Below are 17,952 nucleotides of genomic sequence, written 5' to 3'. Positions count from 1 at the left end.
CATTTTCTTCCTGTATAATGACAGAGCGACAGCCGTCTTTGGAGCACGCCTTGCCACAAGTTCCTGTAGCAGCAGCTCTTAGCTTCTGTTTGCAGTTCTTGGTGGGAGGAGCCTCCGGTGTGGTGGTGGTGTCTGAGTGGGAGGGGTCAAGGTCTGACGACCAGGTTTAAATACCCTCCAGTAGTTGCTGGTTTGCGGCAGGGTGCTCCGGGCCGGCCGGGCCTTTCCGGTTATCGCTTCTCGGCCTTTTGGCTAAGATCAAGTGTAGTATCTGTTCTTATCAGTTTAACATCTGATACGTCCTCTATACGAGGACTACATATTAAATTGATTTTTTGAGCAGGGAGACGGAAGAGGGGCTTGCTCCGTCCGCTCCACGCATCGACCCGGTATTGCAGTACTTCTGGGAACGGTGCACCTCCTTAAACTGGTTAAAAGTCAGAAAGAAATAACTTAGGACATGGGTACGGCTTTATGATGTTGCCTTCTCGGGGCTGTTCTCTTTTTAATCTGTTTCATGGTTTTCCCTCCATTTTTCTAATTTTTTTTTTTTTTTTTTTAAATACAAATCTATGATCTCATGTTTTTCTCGTCTGTGTTGACCTCTAATTGGCGTGTTAATTTATGCACAGATTATCCCACCCTGACCTTTGTTCAGTCTGCACCCTCCGCAAGAGTCTTAGACCTCCAGCAGAGGAGCGGAAGGCCTGCCGTTAGCCGTCATATCTCGGGTTTCTCTTCAGTCACGTACAAATCTTTCGCCTTTTACTAAAGATTTCCGTGGAGGGGAACGTTGACGAGTTTTGTGTATTTTTGAAGGCTCTGTTGCTGCAGAGCTACACATTTTCTTCCTGTATAATGACAGAGCGACAGCCGTCTTTGGAGCACGCCTTGCCACAAGTTCCTGTAGCAGCAGCTCTTAGCTTCTGTTTGCAGTTCTTGGTGGGAGGAGCCTCCGGTGTGGTGGTGGTGTCTGAGTGGGAGGGGTCAAGGTCTGACGACCAGGTTTAAATACCCTCCAGTAGTTGCTGGTTTGCGGCAGGGTGCTCCGGGCCGGCCGGGCCTTTCCGGTTATCGTTTCTCGGCCTTTTGGCTAAGATCAAGTGTAGTATCTGTTCTTATCAGTTTAATATCTGATACGTCCTCTATACGAGGACTACATATTAAATTGATTTTTTGAGCAGGGAGACGGAAGAGGGGCTTGCTCCGTCCGCTCCACGCATCGACCCGGTATTGCAGTACTTCTGGGAACGGTGCACCTCCTTAAACTGGTTAAAAGTCAGAAAGAAATAACTTAGGACATGGGTACGGCTTTATGATGTTGCCTTCTCGGGGCTGTTCTCTTTTTAATCTGTTTCATGGTTTTCCCTCCATTTTTCTAATTTTTTTTTTTTTTTTTTTAAATACAAATCTATGATCTCATGTTTTTCTCGTCTGTGTTGACCTCTAATTGGCGTGTTAATTTATGCACAGATTATCCCACCCTGACCTTTGTTCAGTCTGCACCCTCCGCAAGAGTCTTAGACCTCCAGCAGAGGAGCGGAAGGCCTGCCGTTAGCCGTCATATCTCGGGTTTCTCTTCAGTCACGTACAAATCTTTCGCCTTTTACTAAAGATTTCCGTGGAGGGGAACGTTGACGAGTTTTGTGTATTTTTGAAGGCTCTGTTGCTGCAGAGCTACACATTTTCTTCCTGTATAATGACAGAGCGACAGCCGTCTTTGGAGCACGCCTTGCCACAAGTTCCTGTAGCAGCAGCTCTTAGCTTCTGTTTGCAGTTCTTGGTGGGAGGAGCCTCCGGTGTGGTGGTGGTGTCTGAGTGGGAGGGGTCAAGGTCTGACGACCAGGTTTAAATACCCTCCAGTAGTTGCTGGTTTGCGGCAGGGTGCTCCGGGCCGGCCGGGCCTTTCCGGTTATCGTTTCTCGGCCTTTTGGCTAAGATCAAGTGTAGTATCTGTTCTTATCAGTTTAATATCTGATACGTCCTCTATACGAGGACTACATATTAAATTGATTTTTTGAGCAGGGAGACGGAAGAGGGGCTTGCTCCGTCCGCTCCACGCATCGACCCGGTATTGCAGTACTTCTGGGAACGGTGCACCTCCTTAAACTGGTTAAAAGTCAGAAAGAAATAAGTTAGGACATGGGTACGGCTTTATGATGTTGCCTTCTCGAGGCTGTTCTCTTTTTAATCTGTTTCATGGTTTTCCCTCCATTTTTCTTCTTTTTTTTTTTTTTTTTTTTTTTTAAACACAAATCTATGATCTCATGTTTTTCTCGTCTGTGTTGACCTCTAATTGGCGTGTTAATTTATGCACAGATTATCCCACCCTGACCTTTGTTCAGTCTGCACCCTCCGCAAGAGTCTTAGACCTCCAGCAGAGGAGCGGAAGGCCTGCCGTTAGCCGTCATATCTCGGGTTTCTCTTCAGTCACGTACAAATCTTTCGCCTTTTACTAAAGATTTCCGTGGAGGGGAACGTTGACGAGTTTTGTGTATTTTTGAAGGCTCTGTTGCTGCAGAGCTACACATTTTCTTCCTGTATAATGACAGAGCGACAGCCGTCTTTGGAGCACGCCTTGCCACAAGTTCCTGTAGCAGCAGCTCTTAGCTTCTGTTTGCAGTTCTTGGTGGGAGGAGCCTCCGGTGTGGTGGTGGTGTCTGAGTGGGAGGGGTCAAGGTCTGACGACCAGGTTTAAATACCCTCCAGTAGTTGCTGGTTTGCGGCAGGGTGCTCCGGGCCGGCCGGGCCTTTCCGGTTATCGCTTCTCGGCCTTTTGGCTAAGATCAAGTGTAGTATCTGTTCTGGGCAAATACTATGACTGACAGCGATAGTCGGCCGGCCCGAGTGGTGCGGCTTAGGCATACTGTTCGTGTGGAACTGCTGCAGGATGCTGGGGACGATGTGAAAAAGAGATTTGGATGGGACTGGTTAGTACTACGAATTCTTCGAGATGTCTGCGATCTCTCACCGTCAAGGATCTTCTGCATACAGGATTTTTCCAAGGCTGGGTTTTTGGACGTGACTTTCGCATCGTTTACAGACTGTTCAACATGTTTTGAGAAGTGCTGTCAGCAACAAGATCAGGAAGTGCTCAGAGGACTACGCCTGATCCCACTTTTCGCTATGGACGAGGTTCCGGTAACTGTCCATATGTACAACCCTTTCGTAAAGGATGAGGATATCCGGACATTTCTAGGACGTTTCTGTTCATCGGTCTCTCCTGGAGAACGACTGAAAGGAAGGTTCGGGATTTGGAATGGGAAGCGGCGGTTCTTTGTCCGGCTGCGGGCAGATCCAGCGTTTTCGGGAGGCCTCGTACATCCGCCAGGAAGTTTTTCCATCGGCCCACATCGAGGCTTCTTGCACTACCCGGGACAGCCTGAATACTGCAGACGATGTGGGGCCCGGGGTCACTCCAAAGACGCCTGCACTGGAGGCAGGTGTAGATTCTGTGGCGCAGAGGAGCATACGACAGCCGAGTGCGGAGCTCCAAAAGCATGCAGCCTGTGTGGAAACCATGACCATTTGTATAGGGACTGCCCTGCACGGACCAGGCTTTTTAGTGATCTCTTCAAAGTCCCAGCAGTCTTTAAGATACTGGATGGAGGACCTAGCATGGGAGAAGCAGAAGTGGAAAAGTCAACTGGTTCAGCAGAAGTTGTTGTGCCGGGGACGTCTGGGGTGAACCCACAAAGGCCCGTGGAGGGGAAGACCGGAGAAGTGGGGTCTGAGGCTGTTCCGGGGACTTCCAGGGCAAATTTGTCGGGGAATGTGCAGAAGAGGTCTGAGGTGATGGGGACTAAGTCCGCAACAGAGGAGGTGGCAGGTCGTGAGGCGCCAAAGGCAGCCCTGGCAGAGACAGCCATCCCGCAAGCCCTTGCGGGAACCCCCGTGAAACAACTGGGGGAGCGTGCGGACATGGGTGAATGTGAAGAGATGGTGGGGGTGGAGGTCAATGCTAAGGAGCCAGTGGAAAATGCACAAGCTCCTTTGCCCACCGAGGCTCGGAGTGAGCAGCGGCCAGGAGAAGATGGGCAGGGGAACTCTTGGTCCCCTCTGGAATGGGCTGGAGCCTCCGGGGACATGGATCAACTCCCGAGCATACAGGTCCTAGACTGGGCTGATCTGGTAATCTCGGAAAGCCCAGTTGCCACAGAAGGGGACAGTGAAATGGAGACAGAGGAGGGAGGGGTTTTGTTCAGGAGCCATTCGTCAAGGAATAAGGACTTTAAGGACGAGGATAGATCAGCCAAGAGGAGCCGTCTGGAGGTGGTTCGAGAGTTTGACCTCGTCCCAGTCGAGATGGGGGAAGCTGCCAGCACAAGTACAGAGGTAGATAAGCAACAGAGGACTGAAGGGCCGGAGTTCCCTGAACATAACCGGTCACCATTTTCACAAAGAGAAGGAGAGGGTGAGGGAAGCAGGGGAAGTCCAGGGACTGGGGAGGCAGGTGGGCTAGAAGAGGTGGGTTGGAAAGAAGTGGTCTCAAGGCGGGTGGGGAAGGGGGTAGGGAGGGGGAGAGCCAAAGGTGTGGAGGGGGATCATGGAAAACGGTTGGGGAGAGGAGGTGGGGATAAGGAATAGGGGGTTTTGTGAGGTTCAGTGTTATTTTGGGGGGATGGGGCCTTTTTTTTGGGGGGGGTTTGTTTTTGAACCGTGTTGCTCTATACCAGTCTATTCTTCCTGTTATTTTTTTTTCAAATGGATAAGCTCGCAGTTGCCACACTAAATGTAAGGGGCATTAGGCAGGCACTCAAGAGGACGGCGGTATTCTTGAGTCTGCGTGATGTCCTGTTTGACCTGTGCTTCCTGCAGGAATGCCATGTAAAATCAAAGGCAGATGAGGTCTCCTTCGCCAGGGACTGGACGTTGGGGCCATCGGTCTGGGGTGTCGGGGAGGGAAACGGAGATGGTGTGGGAATCCTGTTTAAAACATGCGACTTCCTAGTGACCGACGTCCAGTCGCCTGTGCCAGGTAGAGTGCTCTGCGTGGACGGTGAGTGGAGAGGGATCGGGTTCAGGGCCATTGCAATTTACGCACCCCCTGGGAAGGGTAGGCGGCGAGGTTTTTTTCAAATCTTGGAGCCCCTTCTCCACACGAACAGGTTCCTATTAGTAGGTGGGGATTTTAATGTTGAGCCAGATGTGGAGAGGGGGTGTCACCTAGCTCAAGTGTTGCGGGGGGCAGGGCTGGTAGATGCTTTCAGGGTGGTCGAGCCGAGAGCATCTGGTCACACCTGGGCCAATTCCCGGGGGGACTCTTCAAGGCTCGACCTCCTGTTGGTGGCTGAAGGGTCCCGGGTGTTGAGTTATGCCGCTGAACCGTTCTGGGGGTCAGACCATTGCTTAGTGTCAGCAGAAATCCTTGTTGAGGGAGGACAGAGAGGGAGAGGTCTGTGGAGAATGAATAGAGGTTTTCTCCAGGACCCCTCCTTCCTTCAAATATTTGGAGTTTTATATGGGGAATGGAGACGTTTGAAGGTGCTCTACACTTCGGTGGGAGGACCTTAAGAAAAGGGTCGCCACTCTGTGTCGTTGGTGGGGGCAAGAAAAGGTAAGGAGAAGGAAGGAGCACATCAGGCGATGGTCCGAAGAGCTACAGGCAGCTTGGCAGGGGGGAAACAGGGAGAGATTGAGGGAAGCAAGTGAGGAGCTGCGAGCTTTTTATGAGAAGGAAGCAAAGGCTTTTTGTTTCCAGGCAGGGAGGCAGAAGTTGGAGATGGATGAGAGGCCAACGCGTTTCTTTTTTGAATCGATTAAAACCCGCCAGCGACGATCACACATAGAGGGGTTGAGGGATGGGGGGCGGGTGGATGCATCCGTGGAGGGGATGTTGGGGATAGCGGAGGCGCATTTCACCTCTCTTTTTGGGACTGGACCCCCTGGGGAGGGGGGGGTAAACGACTATGGGTTCTTGGAGGCAGTCAGCGGGCGTTTGGTGGAGGAGGAGGCAGTTCAGCTTGAGGGGGAAATCAGAGTAGAGGAGGTCCAAAGGGCCATGCTCTCCCTGAGGTGTGGCACGGCCCCTGGGGGGGATGGCTTGCCAGTAGAATGGTACAGGACTCTTTGGCCCTTACTTGGGAAAGACTTGGTGGACGTGTACAGGGAAGCAGTAGAACGAGGCATATTGCCTCCCTCAGCACGGGTTGGCCATGTCACCCTTCTTTACAAGCGGGGGGACAGGGCCGACCTTGCAAACTGGAGGCCGATAACGTTGCTCAACGTGGATTACAAGATCTTGGCCAAGGTTTTGTGTCAGCGGCTGAGTGGGGTCATGGAGACAGTCATTCACCCCGACCAGACCTGCGGGGTGCCCGGTCGCAGGATAAGTATGAACCTGGCCTTGATAAGGGATGCCCTGGCCTGGGCAGAGCAGCGACAAGTGCCCTTGGCTTTGCTCAGCCTGGACCAGGAGAAAGCTTTCGACCGGGTTCAACACGAGTTCATGTTTGCCGTTCTAGATCGGATGGGTTTTACTAGGCCCTTTGTAGATCTGGTCCGGCTGATGTACAACGGTGTGACCAGTAGAGTGGGGGTGAATGGTTTTTATACACGTCCGGTCAAGCAGCAAGGAGGAGTGAGGCAGGGTTGTCCCATGTCCCCGCTGCTCTACGTCCTGTACCTAGAACCACTGATGGAGCGACTCCGGAGGGAGCCGTCCTTTCAGGGTTTGCATGTTCCAGGGGGAAGTGGGAGGAGGGCAAAGGTTTCTGTTTATGCGGATGATGCAACACTCTTCCTTTCCTCTGAAAAGGATTTTAATGCGGTTGGTCAGGTACTGAAGGAGTTCTCGAACGTCTCCGGGGCCCGAATCAACAGGGCTAAATCGGCTGTGATGTTCGTTGGGGCATGGGCACGCAGGCAGGAAGTTCCCGGGGGCTTCTCCTTATGTGCAGATGGGCTTAGGATTCTGGGGGTAGTCTTCTGGAGGGAAGACTGCGCTCAGAAGAATTGGGAAGCAGTCCTCAGGAAAATACGGATGAGGGCGGAGTTTTGGAGTCGTAGGGACCTCTCGCTTTCTGGTCGGGTGCTGGCGGCAAACACAGACCTTTTTGCGGCCGTGATACATTTGGCGTATGTTTACCCGATCCCTTTTGTGATAGGCAGGCGGCTGGAAAGGGCCATGTTTGGTTTTGTGTGGGGTGGGAGGTACGAACTCGTCGCCCGCTTTACAATGTATAAGGAGAAGAAAAAGGGGGGTAGAGGGGTGATTTGTGCGCCTCTTAAGATCATGGCACTTCATACGGCATTCGTGGCGAGGATGGTGCAAGGGGGGGTGGACCATGCCTCCAGTCTCTTTGCAAGGTTCTGGTTTGCTTTCACATTACGTAATGTCATCCCATGGAGAGGTACAGCGCCCTGGTCCAACGATAGGCCCTGGCACTATCAAAAGGCTGCCGAGTTTGTGAGGGACAATAGGTGGTGCCTGGAGGAGGACACCATTATGGACCACAGGCAGCTGTACAGGAAGTGGAGGGACCAGCTTGTAGCTCAGAGTACCACACACATGGCAATCGCCTGTTCCCCGTCAGTTGACTGGGCTGAACTTCAGCCCAGCTGGCTAGACGGGGCCAGCAAAGACCTGCACTGGCTAGGGGCGCTAGGCCGCCTTCCAGTAAGGGAGCGCTTGTACAGGCACGGATCTGGGCACACCCCTCTGTGCCCCCTTGGTTGTGGTGGGGAGGAGACGATTGAGCACGCCCTCTGGTCCTGCCCAATAGTGGCCCATTTCTGGAGGCTTGTCGCAGCTTGGTGGGGATCTGGGGGTGGCAGGACGGTTTTGAAAAGGGAAATGGTGTTGTACGGTAGTGGTCTGAAGAATCTCGAACGACGTGAGGCAAGGGACTTCTGGACAGTGATCTCGGTGGCGAAGTGTGTCTCATGGGGCACGAGATGCGAGAGTCTCAGAGTCAGGGAAACAAAGGCAGACCCAAACCTCATGTTACATGTTTTCAAAGGGCGTCACCGTAAGATTATTAACAGCAGGGAGGATGGTGGGGAGGGAATCATCAGGGTGGGAGTGGGAGGGGTGGGAGAGACTGGAGGTTTTGCAGGCCTCACGGTGTTGGGGCACTCATGGTGGCCCAAAAATTGATGGGAGTCCTGGGAGGTGATTATGAATTTTGGGTTGGTTTTTTTTTTTTTTTTTTTTTTTTTTGACCAAGTGAAGGATTCTGGAAATTGGGCATCTAGGGGACTGTGTTGGGTGGTTTAAAGTGTGGTGGCGGTGAATGTGTTTTTTCTTGTCTGATTGTAATGATTGAAATATGTAAATAAAGCTTTGGTTGGAAAAAAAAAAAAAAAAAAAAAAAAAATCTGTTCTTATCAGTTTAATATCTGATACGTCCTCTATACGAGGACTACATATTAAATTGATTTTTTGAGCAGGGAGACGGAAGAGGGGCTTGCTCCGTCCGCTCCACGCATCGACCCGGTATTGCAGTACTTCTGGGAACGGTGCACCTCCTTAAACTGGTTAAAAGTCAGAAAGAAATAAGTTAGGACATGGGTACGGCTTTATGATGTTGCCTTCTCGAGGCTGTTCTCTTTTTAATCTGTTTCATGGTTTTCTCTCCATTTTTCTTCTTTTTTTTTTTTTTTTTTTTTTTTAAATACAAATCTATGATCTCATGTTTTTCTCGTCTGTGTTGACCTCTAATTGGCGTGTTAATTTATGCACAGATTATCCCACCCTGACCTTTGTTCAGTCTGCACCCTCCGCAAGAGTCTTAGACCTCCAGCAGAGGAGCGGAAGGCCTGCCGTTAGCCGTCATATCTCGGGTTTCTCTTCAGTCACGTACAAATCTTTCGCCTTTTACTAAAGATTTCCGTGGAGGGGAACGTTGACGAGTTTTGTGTATTTTTGAAGGCTCTGTTGCTGCAGAGCTACACATTTTCTTCCTGTATAATGACAGAGCGACAGCCGTCTTTGGAGCACGCCTTGCCACAAGTTCCTGTAGCAGCAGCTCTTAGCTTCTGTTTGCAGTTCTTGGTGGGAGGAGCCTCCGGTGTGGTGGTGGTGTCTGAGTGGGAGGGGTCAAGGTCTGACGACCAGGTTTAAATACCCTCCAGTAGTTGCTGGTTTGCGGCAGGGTGCTCCGGGCCGGCCGGGCCTTTCCGGTTATCGCTTCTCGGCCTTTTGGCTAAGATCAAGTGTAGTATCTGTTCTTATCAGTTTAATATCTGATACGTCCTCTATACGAGGACTACATATTAAATTGATTTTTTGAGCAGGGAGACGGAAGAGGGGCTTGCTCCGTCCGCTCCACGCATCGACCCGGTATTGCAGTGCTTCTGGGAACGGTGCACCTCCTTAAACTGGTTAAAAGTCAGAAAGAAATAAGTTAGGACATGGGTACGGCTTTATGATGTTGCCTTCTCGAGGCTGTTCTCTTTTTAATCTGTTTCATGGTTTTCCCTCCATTTTTCTTCTTTTTTTTTTTTTTTTTTTTTTTAAATACAAATCTATGATCTCATGTTTTTCTCGTCTGTGTTGACCTCTAATTGGCGTGTTAATTTATGCACAGATTATCCCACCCTGACCTTTGTTCAGTCTGCACCCTCCGCAAGAGTCTTAGACCTCCAGCAGAGGAGCGGAAGGCCTGCCGTTAGCCGTCATGTCTCGGGTTTCTCTTCAGTCACGTACAAATCTTTCGCCTTTTACTAAAGATTTCCGTGGAGGGGAACGTTGACGAGTTTTGTGTATTTTTGAAGGCTCTGTTGCTGCAGAGCTACACATTTTCTTCCTGTATAATGACAGAGCGACAGCCGTCTTTGGAGCACGCCTTGCCACAAGTTCCTGTAGCAGCAGCTCTTAGCTTCTGTTTGCAGTTCTTGGTGGGAGGAGCCTCCGGTGTGGTGGTGGTGTCTGAGTGGGAGGGGTCAAGGTCTGACGACCAGGTTTAAATACCCTCCAGTAGTTGCTGGTTTGCGGCAGGGTGCTCCGGGCCGGCCGGGCCTTTCCGGTTATCGCTTCTCGGCCTTTTGGCTAAGATCAAGTGTAGTATCTGTTCTTATCAGTTTAATATCTGATACGTCCTCTATACGAGGACTACATATTAAATTGATTTTTTGAGCAGGGAGACGGAAGAGGGGCTTGCTCCGTCCGCTCCACGCATCGACCCGGTATTGCAGTGCTTCTGGGAACGGTGCACCTCCTTAAACTGGTTAAAAGTCAGAAAGAAATAAGATAGGACATGGGTACGGCTTTATGATGTTGCCTTCTCGAGGCTGTTCTCTTTTTAATCTGTTTCATGGTTTTCCCTCCATTTTTCTTCTTTTTTTTTTTTTTTTTTTTTTTAAATACAAATCTATGATCTCATGTTTTTCTCGTCTGTGTTGACCTCTAATTGGCGTGTTAATTTATGCACAGATTATCCCACCCTGACCTTTGTTCAGTCTGCACCCTCCGCAAGAGTCTTAGACCTCCAGCAGAGGAGCGGAAGGCCTGCCGTTAGCCGTCATGTCTCGGGTTTCTCTTCAGTCACGTACAAATCTTTCGCCTTTTACTAAAGATTTCCGTGGAGGGGAACGTTGACGAGTTTTGTGTATTTTTGAAGGCTCTGTTGCTGCAGAGCTACACATTTTCTTCCTGTATAATGACAGAGCGACAGCCGTCTTTGGAGCACGCCTTGCCACAAGTTCCTGTAGCAGCAGCTCTTAGCTTCTGTTTGCAGTTCTTGGTGGGAGGAGCCTCCGGTGTGGTGGTGGTGTCTGAGTGGGAGGGGTCAAGGTCTGACGACCAGGTTTAAATACCCTCCAGTAGTTGCTGGTTTGCGGCAGGGTGCTCCGGGCCGGCCGGGCCTTTCCGGTTATCGCTTCTCGGCCTTTTGGCTAAGATCAAGTGTAGTATCTGTTCTTATCAGTTTAATATCTGATACGTCCTCTATACGAGGACTACATATTAAATTGATTTTTTGAGCAGGGAGACGGAAGAGGGGCTTGCTCCGTCCGCTCCACGCATCGACCCGGTATTGCAGTACTTCTGGGAACGGTGCACCTCCTTAAACTGGTTAAAAGTCAGAAAGAAATAAGATAGGACATGGGTACGGCTTTATGATGTTGCCTTCTCGAGGCTGTTCTCTTTTTAATCTGTTTCATGGTTTTCCCTCCATTTTTCTTCTTTTTTTTTTTTTTTTTTTTTTAAATACAAATCTATGATCTCATGTTTTTCTCGTCTGTGTTGACCTCTAATTGGCGTGTTAATTTATGCACAGATTATCCCACCCTGACCTTTGTTCAGTCTGCACCCTCCGCAAGAGTCTTAGACCTCCAGCAGAGGAGCGGAAGGCCTGCCGTTAGCCGTCATATCTCGGGTTTCTCTTCAGTCACGTACAAATCTTTCGCCTTTTACTAAAGATTTCCGTGGAGGGGAACGTTGACGAGTTTTGTGTATTTTTGAAGGCTCTGTTGCTGCAGAGCTACACATTTTCTTTCTGTATAATGACAGAGCGACAGCCGTCTTTGGAGCACGCCTTGCCACAAGTTCCTGTAGCAGCAGCTCTTAGCTTCTGTTTGCAGTTCTTGGTGGGAGGAGCCTCCGGTGTGGTGGTGGTGTCTGAGTGGGAGGGGTCAAGGTCTGACGACCAGGTTTAAATACCCTCCAGTAGTTGCTGGTTTGCGGCAGGGTGCTCCGGGCCGGCCGGGCCTTTCCGGTTATCGCTTCTCGGCCTTTTGGCTAAGATCAAGTGTAGTATCTGTTCTTATCAGTTTAATATCTGATACGTCCTCTATACGAGGACTACATATTAAATTGATTTTTTGAGCAGGGAGACGGAAGAGGGGCTTGCTCCGTCCGCTCCACGCATCGACCCGGTATTGCAGTGCTTCTGGGAACGGTGCACCTCCTTAAACTGGTTAAAAGTCAGAAAGAAATAAGTTAGGACATGGGTACGGCTTTATGATGTTGCCTTCTCGAGGCTGTTCTCTTTTTAATCTGTTTCATGGTTTTCCCTCCATTTTTCTTCTTTTTTTTTTTTTTTTTTTTTTTAAATACAAATCTATGATCTCATGTTTTTCTCGTCTGTGTTGACCTCTAATTGGCGTGTTAATTTATGCACAGATTATCCCACCCTGACCTTTGTTCAGTCTGCACCCTCCGCAAGAGTCTTAGACCTCCAGCAGAGGAGCGGAAGGCCTGCCGTTAGCCGTCATGTCTCGGGTTTCTCTTCAGTCACGTACAAATCTTTCGCCTTTTACTAAAGATTTCCGTGGAGGGGAACGTTGACGAGTTTTGTGTATTTTTGAAGGCTCTGTTGCTGCAGAGCTACACATTTTCTTCCTGTATAATGACAGAGCGACAGCCGTCTTTGGAGCACGCCTTGCCACAAGTTCCTGTAGCAGCAGCTCTTAGCTTCTGTTTGCAGTTCTTGGTGGGAGGAGCCTCCGGTGTGGTGGTGGTGTCTGAGTGGGAGGGGTCAAGGTCTGACGACCAGGTTTAAATACCCTCCAGTAGTTGCTGGTTTGCGGCAGGGTGCTCCGGGCCGGCCGGGCCTTTCCGGTTATCGCTTCTCGGCCTTTTGGCTAAGATCAAGTGTAGTATCTGTTCTTATCAGTTTAATATCTGATACGTCCTCTATACGAGGACTACATATTAAATTGATTTTTTGAGCAGGGAGACGGAAGAGGGGCTTGCTCCGTCCGCTCCACGCATCGACCCGGTATTGCAGTACTTCTGGGAACGGTGCACCTCCTTAAACTGGTTAAAAGTCAGAAAGAAATAAGATAGGACATGGGTACGGCTTTATGATGTTGCCTTCTCGAGGCTGTTCTCTTTTTAATCTGTTTCATGGTTTTCCCTCCATTTTTCTTCTTTTTTTTTTTTTTTTTTTTTAAATACAAATCTATGATCTCATGTTTTTCTCGTCTGTGTTGACCTCTAATTGGCGTGTTAATTTATGCACAGATTATCCCACCCTGACCTTTGTTCAGTCTGCACCCTCCGCAAGAGTCTTAGACCTCCAGCAGAGGAGCGGAAGGCCTGCCGTTAGCCGTCATGTCTCGGGTTTCTCTTCAGTCACGTACAAATCTTTCGCCTTTTACTAAAGATTTCCGTGGAGGGGAACGTTGACGAGTTTTGTGTATTTTTGAAGGCTCTGTTGCTGCAGAGCTACACATTTTCTTCCTGTATAATGACAGAGCGACAGCCGTCTTTGGAGCACGCCTTGCCACAAGTTCCTGTAGCAGCAGCTCTTAGCTTCTGTTTGCAGTTCTTGGTGGGAGGAGCCTCCGGTGTGGTGGTGGTGTCTGAGTGGGAGGGGTCAAGGTCTGACGACCAGGTTTAAATACCCTCCAGTAGTTGCTGGTTTGCGGCAGGGTGCTCCGGGCCGGCCGGGCCTTTCCGGTTATCGCTTCTCGGCCTTTTGGCTAAGATCAAGTGTAGTATCTGTTCTTATCAGTTTAATATCTGATACGTCCTCTATACGAGGACTACATATTAAATTGATTTTTTGAGCAGGGAGACGGAAGAGGGGCTTGCTCCGTCCGCTCCACGCATCGACCCGGTATTGCAGTACTTCTGGGAACGGTGCACCTCCTTAAACTGGTTAAAAGTCAGAAAGAAATAAGATAGGACATGGGTACGGCTTTATGATGTTGCCTTCTCGAGGCTGTTCTCTTTTTAATCTGTTTCATGGTTTTCCCTCCATTTTTCTTCTTTTTTTTTTTTTTTTTTTTTTAAATACAAATCTATGATCTCATGTTTTTCTCGTCTGTGTTGACCTCTAATTGGCGTGTTAATTTATGCACAGATTATCCCACCCTGACCTTTGTTCAGTCTGCACCCTCCGCAAGAGTCTTAGACCTCCAGCAGAGGAGCGGAAGGCCTGCCGTTAGCCGTCATGTCTCGGGTTTCTCTTCAGTCACGTACAAATCTTTCGCCTTTTACTAAAGATTTCCGTGGAGGGGAACGTTGACGAGTTTTGTGTATTTTTGAAGGCTCTGTTGCTGCAGAGCTACACATTTTCTTCCTGTATAATGACAGAGCGACAGCCGTCTTTGGAGCACGCCTTGCCACAAGTTCCTGTAGCAGCAGCTCTTAGCTTCTGTTTGCAGTTCTTGGTGGGAGGAGCCTCCGGTGTGGTGGTGGTGTCTGAGTGGGAGGGGTCAAGGTCTGACGACCAGGTTTAAATACCCTCCAGTAGTTGCTGGTTTGCGGCAGGGTGCTCCGGGCCGGCCGGGCCTTTCCGGTTATCGCTTCTCGGCCTTTTGGCTAAGATCAAGTGTAGTATCTGTTCTTATCAGTTTAATATCTGATACGTCCTCTATACGAGGACTACATATTAAATTGATTTTTTGAGCAGGGAGACGGAAGAGGGGCTTGCTCCGTCCGCTCCACGCATCGACCCGGTATTGCAGTACTTCTGGGAACGGTGCACCTCCTTAAACTGGTTAAAAGTCAGAAAGAAATAAGATAGGACATGGGTACGGCTTTATGATGTTGCCTTCTCGAGGCTGTTCTCTTTTTAATCTGTTTCATGGTTTTCCCTCCATTTTTCTTCTTTTTTTTTTTTTTTTTTTTTTAAATACAAATCTATGATCTCATGTTTTTCTCGTCTGTGTTGACCTCTAATTGGCGTGTTAATTTATGCACAGATTATCCCACCCTGACCTTTGTTCAGTCTGCACCCTCCGCAAGAGTCTTAGACCTCCAGCAGAGGAGCGGAAGGCCTGCCGTTAGCCGTCATGTCTCGGGTTTCTCTTCAGTCACGTACAAATCTTTCGCCTTTTACTAAAGATTTCCGTGGAGGGGAACGTTGACGAGTTTTGTGTATTTTTGAAGGCTCTGTTGCTGCAGAGCTACACATTTTCTTCCTGTATAATGACAGAGCGACAGCCGTCTTTGGAGCACGCCTTGCCACAAGTTCCTGTAGCAGCAGCTCTTAGCTTCTGTTTGCAGTTCTTGGTGGGAGGAGCCTCCGGTGTGGTGGTGGTGTCTGAGTGGGAGGGGTCAAGGTCTGACGACCAGGTTTAAATACCCTCCAGTAGTTGCTGGTTTGCGGCAGGGTGCTCCGGGCCGGCCGGGCCTTTCCGGTTATCGCTTCTCGGCCTTTTGGCTAAGATCAAGTGTAGTATCTGTTCTTATCAGTTTAATATCTGATACGTCCTCTATACGAGGACTACATATTAAATTGATTTTTTGAGCAGGGAGACGGAAGAGGGGCTTGCTCCGTCCGCTCCACGCATCGACCCGGTATTGCAGTACTTCTGGGAACGGTGCACCTCCTTAAACTGGTTAAAAGTCAGAAAGAAATAAGATAGGACATGGGTACGGCTTTATGATGTTGCCTTCTCGAGGCTGTTCTCTTTTTAATCTGTTTCATGGTTTTCCCTCCATTTTTCTTCTTTTTTTTTTTTTTTTTTTTTTAAATACAAATCTATGATCTCATGTTTTTCTCGTCTGTGTTGACCTCTAATTGGCGTGTTAATTTATGCACAGATTATCCCACCCTGACCTTTGTTCAGTCTGCACCCTCCGCAAGAGTCTTAGACCTCCAGCAGAGGAGCGGAAGGCCTGCCGTTAGCCGTCATATCTCGGGTTTCTCTTCAGTCACGTACAAATCTTTCGCCTTTTACTAAAGATTTCCGTGGAGGGGAACGTTGACGAGTTTTGTGTATTTTTGAAGGCTCTGTTGCTGCAGAGCTACACATTTTCTTCCTGTATAATGACAGAGCGACAGCCGTCTTTGGAGCACGCCTTGCCACAAGTTCCTGTAGCAGCAGCTCTTAGCTTCTGTTTGCAGTTCTTGGTGGGAGGAGCCTCCGGTGTGGTGGTGGTGTCTGAGTGGGAGGGGTCAAGGTCTGACGACCAGGTTTAAATACCCTCCAGTAGTTGCTGGTTTGCGGCAGGGTGCTCCGGGCCGGCCGGGCCTTTCCGGTTATCGCTTCTCGGCCTTTTGGCTAAGATCAAGTGTAGTATCTGTTCTTATCAGTTTAATATCTGATACGTCCTCTATACGAGGACTACATATTAAATTGATTTTTTGAGCAGGGAGACGGAAGAGGGGCTTGCTCCGTCCGCTCCACGCATCGACCCCGTATTGCAGTGCTTCTGGGAACGGTGCACCTCCTTAAACTGGTTAAAAGTCAGAAAGAAATAAGTTAGGACATGGGTACGGCTTTATGATGTTGCCTTCTCGAGGCTGTTCTCTTTTTAATCTGTTTCATGGTTTTCCCTCCATTTTTCTTCTTTTTTTTTTTTTTTTTTTTTTTAAATACAAATCTATGATCTCATGTTTTTCTCGTCTGTGTTGACCTCTAATTGGCGTGTTAATTTATGCACAGATTATCCCACCCTGACCTTTGTTCAGTCTGCACCCTCCGCAAGAGTCTTAGACCTCCAGCAGAGGAGCGGAAGGCCTGCCGTTAGCCGTCATGTCTCGGGTTTCTCTTCAGTCACGTACAAATCTTTCGCCTTTTACTAAAGATTTCCGTGGAGGGGAACGTTGACGAGTTTTGTGTATTTTTGAAGGCTCTGTTGCTGCAGAGCTACACATTTTCTTCCTGTATAATGACAGAGCGACAGCCGTCTTTGGAGCACGCCTTGCCACAAGTTCCTGTAGCAGCAGCTCTTAGCTTCTGTTTGCAGTTCTTGGTGGGAGGAGCCTCCGGTGTGGTGGTGGTGTCTGAGTGGGAGGGGTCAAGGTCTGACGACCAGGTTTAAATACCCTCCAGTAGTTGCTGGTTTGCGGCAGGGTGCTCCGGGCCGGCCGGGCCTTTCCGGTTATCGCTTCTCGGCCTTTTGGCTAAGATCAAGTGTAGTATCTGTTCTTATCAGTTTAATATCTGATACGTCCTCTATACGAGGACTACATATTAAATTGATTTTTTGAGCAGGGAGACGGAAGAGGGGCTTGCTCCGTCCGCTCCACGCATCGACCCGGTATTGCAGTACTTCTGGGAACGGTGCACCTCCTTAAACTGGTTAAAAGTCAGAAAGAAATAAGATAGGACATGGGTACGGCTTTATGATGTTGCCTTCTCGAGGCTGTTCTCTTTTTAATCTGTTTCATGGTTTTCCCTCCATTTTTCTTCTTTTTTTTTTTTTTTTTTTTTTAAATACAAATCTATGATCTCATGTTTTTCTCGTCTGTGTTGACCTCTAATTGGCGTGTTAATTTATGCACAGATTATCCCACCCTGACCTTTGTTCAGTCTGCACCCTCCGCAAGAGTCTTAGACCTCCAGCAGAGGAGCGGAAGGCCTGCCGTTAGCCGTCATATCTCGGGTTTCTCTTCAGTCACGTACAAATCTTTCGCCTTTTACTAAAGATTTCCGTGGAGGGGAACGTTGACGAGTTTTGTGTATTTTTGAAGGCTCTGTTGCTGCAGAGCTACACATTTTCTTCCTGTATAATGACAGAGCGACAGCCGTCTTTGGAGCACGCCTTGCCACAAGTTCCTGTAGCAGCAGCTCTTAGCTTCTGTTTGCAGTTCTTGGTGGGAGGAGCCTCCGGTGTGGTGGTGGTGTCTGAGTGGGAGGGGTCAAGGTCTGACGACCAGGTTTAAATACCCTCCAGTAGTTGCTGGTTTGCGGCAGGGTGCTCCGGGCCGGCCGGGCCTTTCCGGTTATCGCTTCTCGGCCTTTTGGCTAAGATCAAGTGTAGTATCTGTTCTTATCAGTTTAATATCTGATACGTCCTCTATACGAGGACTACATATTAAATTGATTTTTTGAGCAGGGAGACGGAAGAGGGGCTTGCTCCGTCCGCTCCACGCATCGACCCGGTATTGCAGTGCTTCTGGGAACGGTGCACCTCCTTAAACTGGTTAAAAGTCAGAAAGAAATAAGATAGGACATGGGTACGGCTTTATGATGTTGCCTTCTCGAGGCTGTTCTCTTTTTAATCTGTTTCATGGTTTTCCCTCCATTTTTCTTCTTTTTTTTTTTTTTTTTTTTTTTTAAATACAAATCTATGATCTCATGTTTTTCTCGTCTGTGTTGACCTCTAAT

General features: G+C 49.0%; 29 non-coding genes and 1 pseudogene across 29 annotated transcripts; all 30 read left to right on the top strand.

The window, feature by feature from the left end:
- Positions 1-232: 232 nt before the first annotated feature.
- On the top strand, positions 233-423 carry LOC136688203 (U2 spliceosomal RNA). The gene has a single exon (XR_010800910.1). It is a non-coding gene; the product is annotated as a U2 spliceosomal RNA (small nuclear RNA).
- A 301-nt stretch (positions 424-724) lies between these two features.
- On the top strand, positions 725-838 carry LOC136688459 (U5 spliceosomal RNA). The gene has a single exon (XR_010801149.1). It is a non-coding gene; the product is annotated as a U5 spliceosomal RNA (small nuclear RNA).
- Positions 839-1,073: 235 nt separating this feature from the next.
- On the top strand, positions 1,074-1,264 carry LOC136688221 (U2 spliceosomal RNA). Its single transcript, XR_010800927.1, has one exon. It is a non-coding gene; the product is annotated as a U2 spliceosomal RNA (small nuclear RNA).
- Positions 1,265-1,565: 301 nt separating this feature from the next.
- LOC136688458 (U5 spliceosomal RNA) lies at positions 1,566-1,679 on the top strand. Its single transcript, XR_010801148.1, has one exon. It is a non-coding gene; the product is annotated as a U5 spliceosomal RNA (small nuclear RNA).
- A 235-nt stretch (positions 1,680-1,914) lies between these two features.
- LOC136688220 (U2 spliceosomal RNA) lies at positions 1,915-2,105 on the top strand. Its single transcript, XR_010800926.1, has one exon. It is a non-coding gene; the product is annotated as a U2 spliceosomal RNA (small nuclear RNA).
- A 306-nt stretch (positions 2,106-2,411) lies between these two features.
- Positions 2,412-2,525, top strand: LOC136688457 (U5 spliceosomal RNA). The gene has a single exon (XR_010801147.1). It is a non-coding gene; the product is annotated as a U5 spliceosomal RNA (small nuclear RNA).
- Positions 2,526-2,760: 235 nt separating this feature from the next.
- LOC136688399 (U2 spliceosomal RNA) lies at positions 2,761-2,872 on the top strand (annotated as a pseudogene).
- Positions 2,873-8,278: 5,406 nt separating this feature from the next.
- On the top strand, positions 8,279-8,471 carry LOC136688391 (U2 spliceosomal RNA). Its single transcript, XR_010801091.1, has one exon. It is a non-coding gene; the product is annotated as a U2 spliceosomal RNA (small nuclear RNA).
- A 306-nt stretch (positions 8,472-8,777) lies between these two features.
- Positions 8,778-8,891, top strand: LOC136688456 (U5 spliceosomal RNA). Its single transcript, XR_010801146.1, has one exon. It is a non-coding gene; the product is annotated as a U5 spliceosomal RNA (small nuclear RNA).
- Positions 8,892-9,126: 235 nt separating this feature from the next.
- Positions 9,127-9,317, top strand: LOC136688218 (U2 spliceosomal RNA). The gene has a single exon (XR_010800924.1). It is a non-coding gene; the product is annotated as a U2 spliceosomal RNA (small nuclear RNA).
- A 304-nt stretch (positions 9,318-9,621) lies between these two features.
- LOC136688787 (U5 spliceosomal RNA) lies at positions 9,622-9,736 on the top strand. The gene has a single exon (XR_010801475.1). It is a non-coding gene; the product is annotated as a U5 spliceosomal RNA (small nuclear RNA).
- A 235-nt stretch (positions 9,737-9,971) lies between these two features.
- On the top strand, positions 9,972-10,162 carry LOC136688217 (U2 spliceosomal RNA). Its single transcript, XR_010800923.1, has one exon. It is a non-coding gene; the product is annotated as a U2 spliceosomal RNA (small nuclear RNA).
- Positions 10,163-10,466: 304 nt separating this feature from the next.
- Positions 10,467-10,581, top strand: LOC136688786 (U5 spliceosomal RNA). The gene has a single exon (XR_010801474.1). It is a non-coding gene; the product is annotated as a U5 spliceosomal RNA (small nuclear RNA).
- A 235-nt stretch (positions 10,582-10,816) lies between these two features.
- Positions 10,817-11,007, top strand: LOC136688038 (U2 spliceosomal RNA). The gene has a single exon (XR_010800751.1). It is a non-coding gene; the product is annotated as a U2 spliceosomal RNA (small nuclear RNA).
- Positions 11,008-11,311: 304 nt separating this feature from the next.
- Positions 11,312-11,425, top strand: LOC136688454 (U5 spliceosomal RNA). Its single transcript, XR_010801145.1, has one exon. It is a non-coding gene; the product is annotated as a U5 spliceosomal RNA (small nuclear RNA).
- Positions 11,426-11,660: 235 nt separating this feature from the next.
- Positions 11,661-11,851, top strand: LOC136688216 (U2 spliceosomal RNA). Its single transcript, XR_010800922.1, has one exon. It is a non-coding gene; the product is annotated as a U2 spliceosomal RNA (small nuclear RNA).
- Positions 11,852-12,155: 304 nt separating this feature from the next.
- On the top strand, positions 12,156-12,270 carry LOC136688785 (U5 spliceosomal RNA). Its single transcript, XR_010801473.1, has one exon. It is a non-coding gene; the product is annotated as a U5 spliceosomal RNA (small nuclear RNA).
- Positions 12,271-12,505: 235 nt separating this feature from the next.
- LOC136688037 (U2 spliceosomal RNA) lies at positions 12,506-12,696 on the top strand. Its single transcript, XR_010800750.1, has one exon. It is a non-coding gene; the product is annotated as a U2 spliceosomal RNA (small nuclear RNA).
- A 302-nt stretch (positions 12,697-12,998) lies between these two features.
- On the top strand, positions 12,999-13,113 carry LOC136688784 (U5 spliceosomal RNA). Its single transcript, XR_010801472.1, has one exon. It is a non-coding gene; the product is annotated as a U5 spliceosomal RNA (small nuclear RNA).
- A 235-nt stretch (positions 13,114-13,348) lies between these two features.
- Positions 13,349-13,539, top strand: LOC136688036 (U2 spliceosomal RNA). The gene has a single exon (XR_010800749.1). It is a non-coding gene; the product is annotated as a U2 spliceosomal RNA (small nuclear RNA).
- A 303-nt stretch (positions 13,540-13,842) lies between these two features.
- On the top strand, positions 13,843-13,957 carry LOC136688783 (U5 spliceosomal RNA). Its single transcript, XR_010801471.1, has one exon. It is a non-coding gene; the product is annotated as a U5 spliceosomal RNA (small nuclear RNA).
- Positions 13,958-14,192: 235 nt separating this feature from the next.
- On the top strand, positions 14,193-14,383 carry LOC136688035 (U2 spliceosomal RNA). The gene has a single exon (XR_010800748.1). It is a non-coding gene; the product is annotated as a U2 spliceosomal RNA (small nuclear RNA).
- Positions 14,384-14,686: 303 nt separating this feature from the next.
- Positions 14,687-14,801, top strand: LOC136688782 (U5 spliceosomal RNA). The gene has a single exon (XR_010801470.1). It is a non-coding gene; the product is annotated as a U5 spliceosomal RNA (small nuclear RNA).
- A 235-nt stretch (positions 14,802-15,036) lies between these two features.
- LOC136688034 (U2 spliceosomal RNA) lies at positions 15,037-15,227 on the top strand. The gene has a single exon (XR_010800747.1). It is a non-coding gene; the product is annotated as a U2 spliceosomal RNA (small nuclear RNA).
- Positions 15,228-15,531: 304 nt separating this feature from the next.
- On the top strand, positions 15,532-15,645 carry LOC136688453 (U5 spliceosomal RNA). The gene has a single exon (XR_010801144.1). It is a non-coding gene; the product is annotated as a U5 spliceosomal RNA (small nuclear RNA).
- Positions 15,646-15,880: 235 nt separating this feature from the next.
- LOC136688374 (U2 spliceosomal RNA) lies at positions 15,881-16,071 on the top strand. Its single transcript, XR_010801076.1, has one exon. It is a non-coding gene; the product is annotated as a U2 spliceosomal RNA (small nuclear RNA).
- A 304-nt stretch (positions 16,072-16,375) lies between these two features.
- On the top strand, positions 16,376-16,490 carry LOC136688781 (U5 spliceosomal RNA). The gene has a single exon (XR_010801469.1). It is a non-coding gene; the product is annotated as a U5 spliceosomal RNA (small nuclear RNA).
- Positions 16,491-16,725: 235 nt separating this feature from the next.
- Positions 16,726-16,916, top strand: LOC136688033 (U2 spliceosomal RNA). The gene has a single exon (XR_010800746.1). It is a non-coding gene; the product is annotated as a U2 spliceosomal RNA (small nuclear RNA).
- Positions 16,917-17,220: 304 nt separating this feature from the next.
- Positions 17,221-17,334, top strand: LOC136688452 (U5 spliceosomal RNA). Its single transcript, XR_010801143.1, has one exon. It is a non-coding gene; the product is annotated as a U5 spliceosomal RNA (small nuclear RNA).
- Positions 17,335-17,569: 235 nt separating this feature from the next.
- Positions 17,570-17,760, top strand: LOC136688214 (U2 spliceosomal RNA). The gene has a single exon (XR_010800921.1). It is a non-coding gene; the product is annotated as a U2 spliceosomal RNA (small nuclear RNA).
- Positions 17,761-17,952: the final 192 nt, after the last annotated feature.

The sequence above is a fragment of the Hoplias malabaricus genome, chromosome 2 (assembly GCF_029633855.1).
Source record: "Hoplias malabaricus isolate fHopMal1 chromosome 2, fHopMal1.hap1, whole genome shotgun sequence".
Lineage (NCBI taxonomy): Eukaryota > Metazoa > Chordata > Actinopteri > Characiformes > Erythrinidae > Hoplias > Hoplias malabaricus.
The sequence above is the reverse complement of the archived record's forward strand: the minus strand, read 5'-3'. Positions and strand labels throughout refer to the sequence as shown.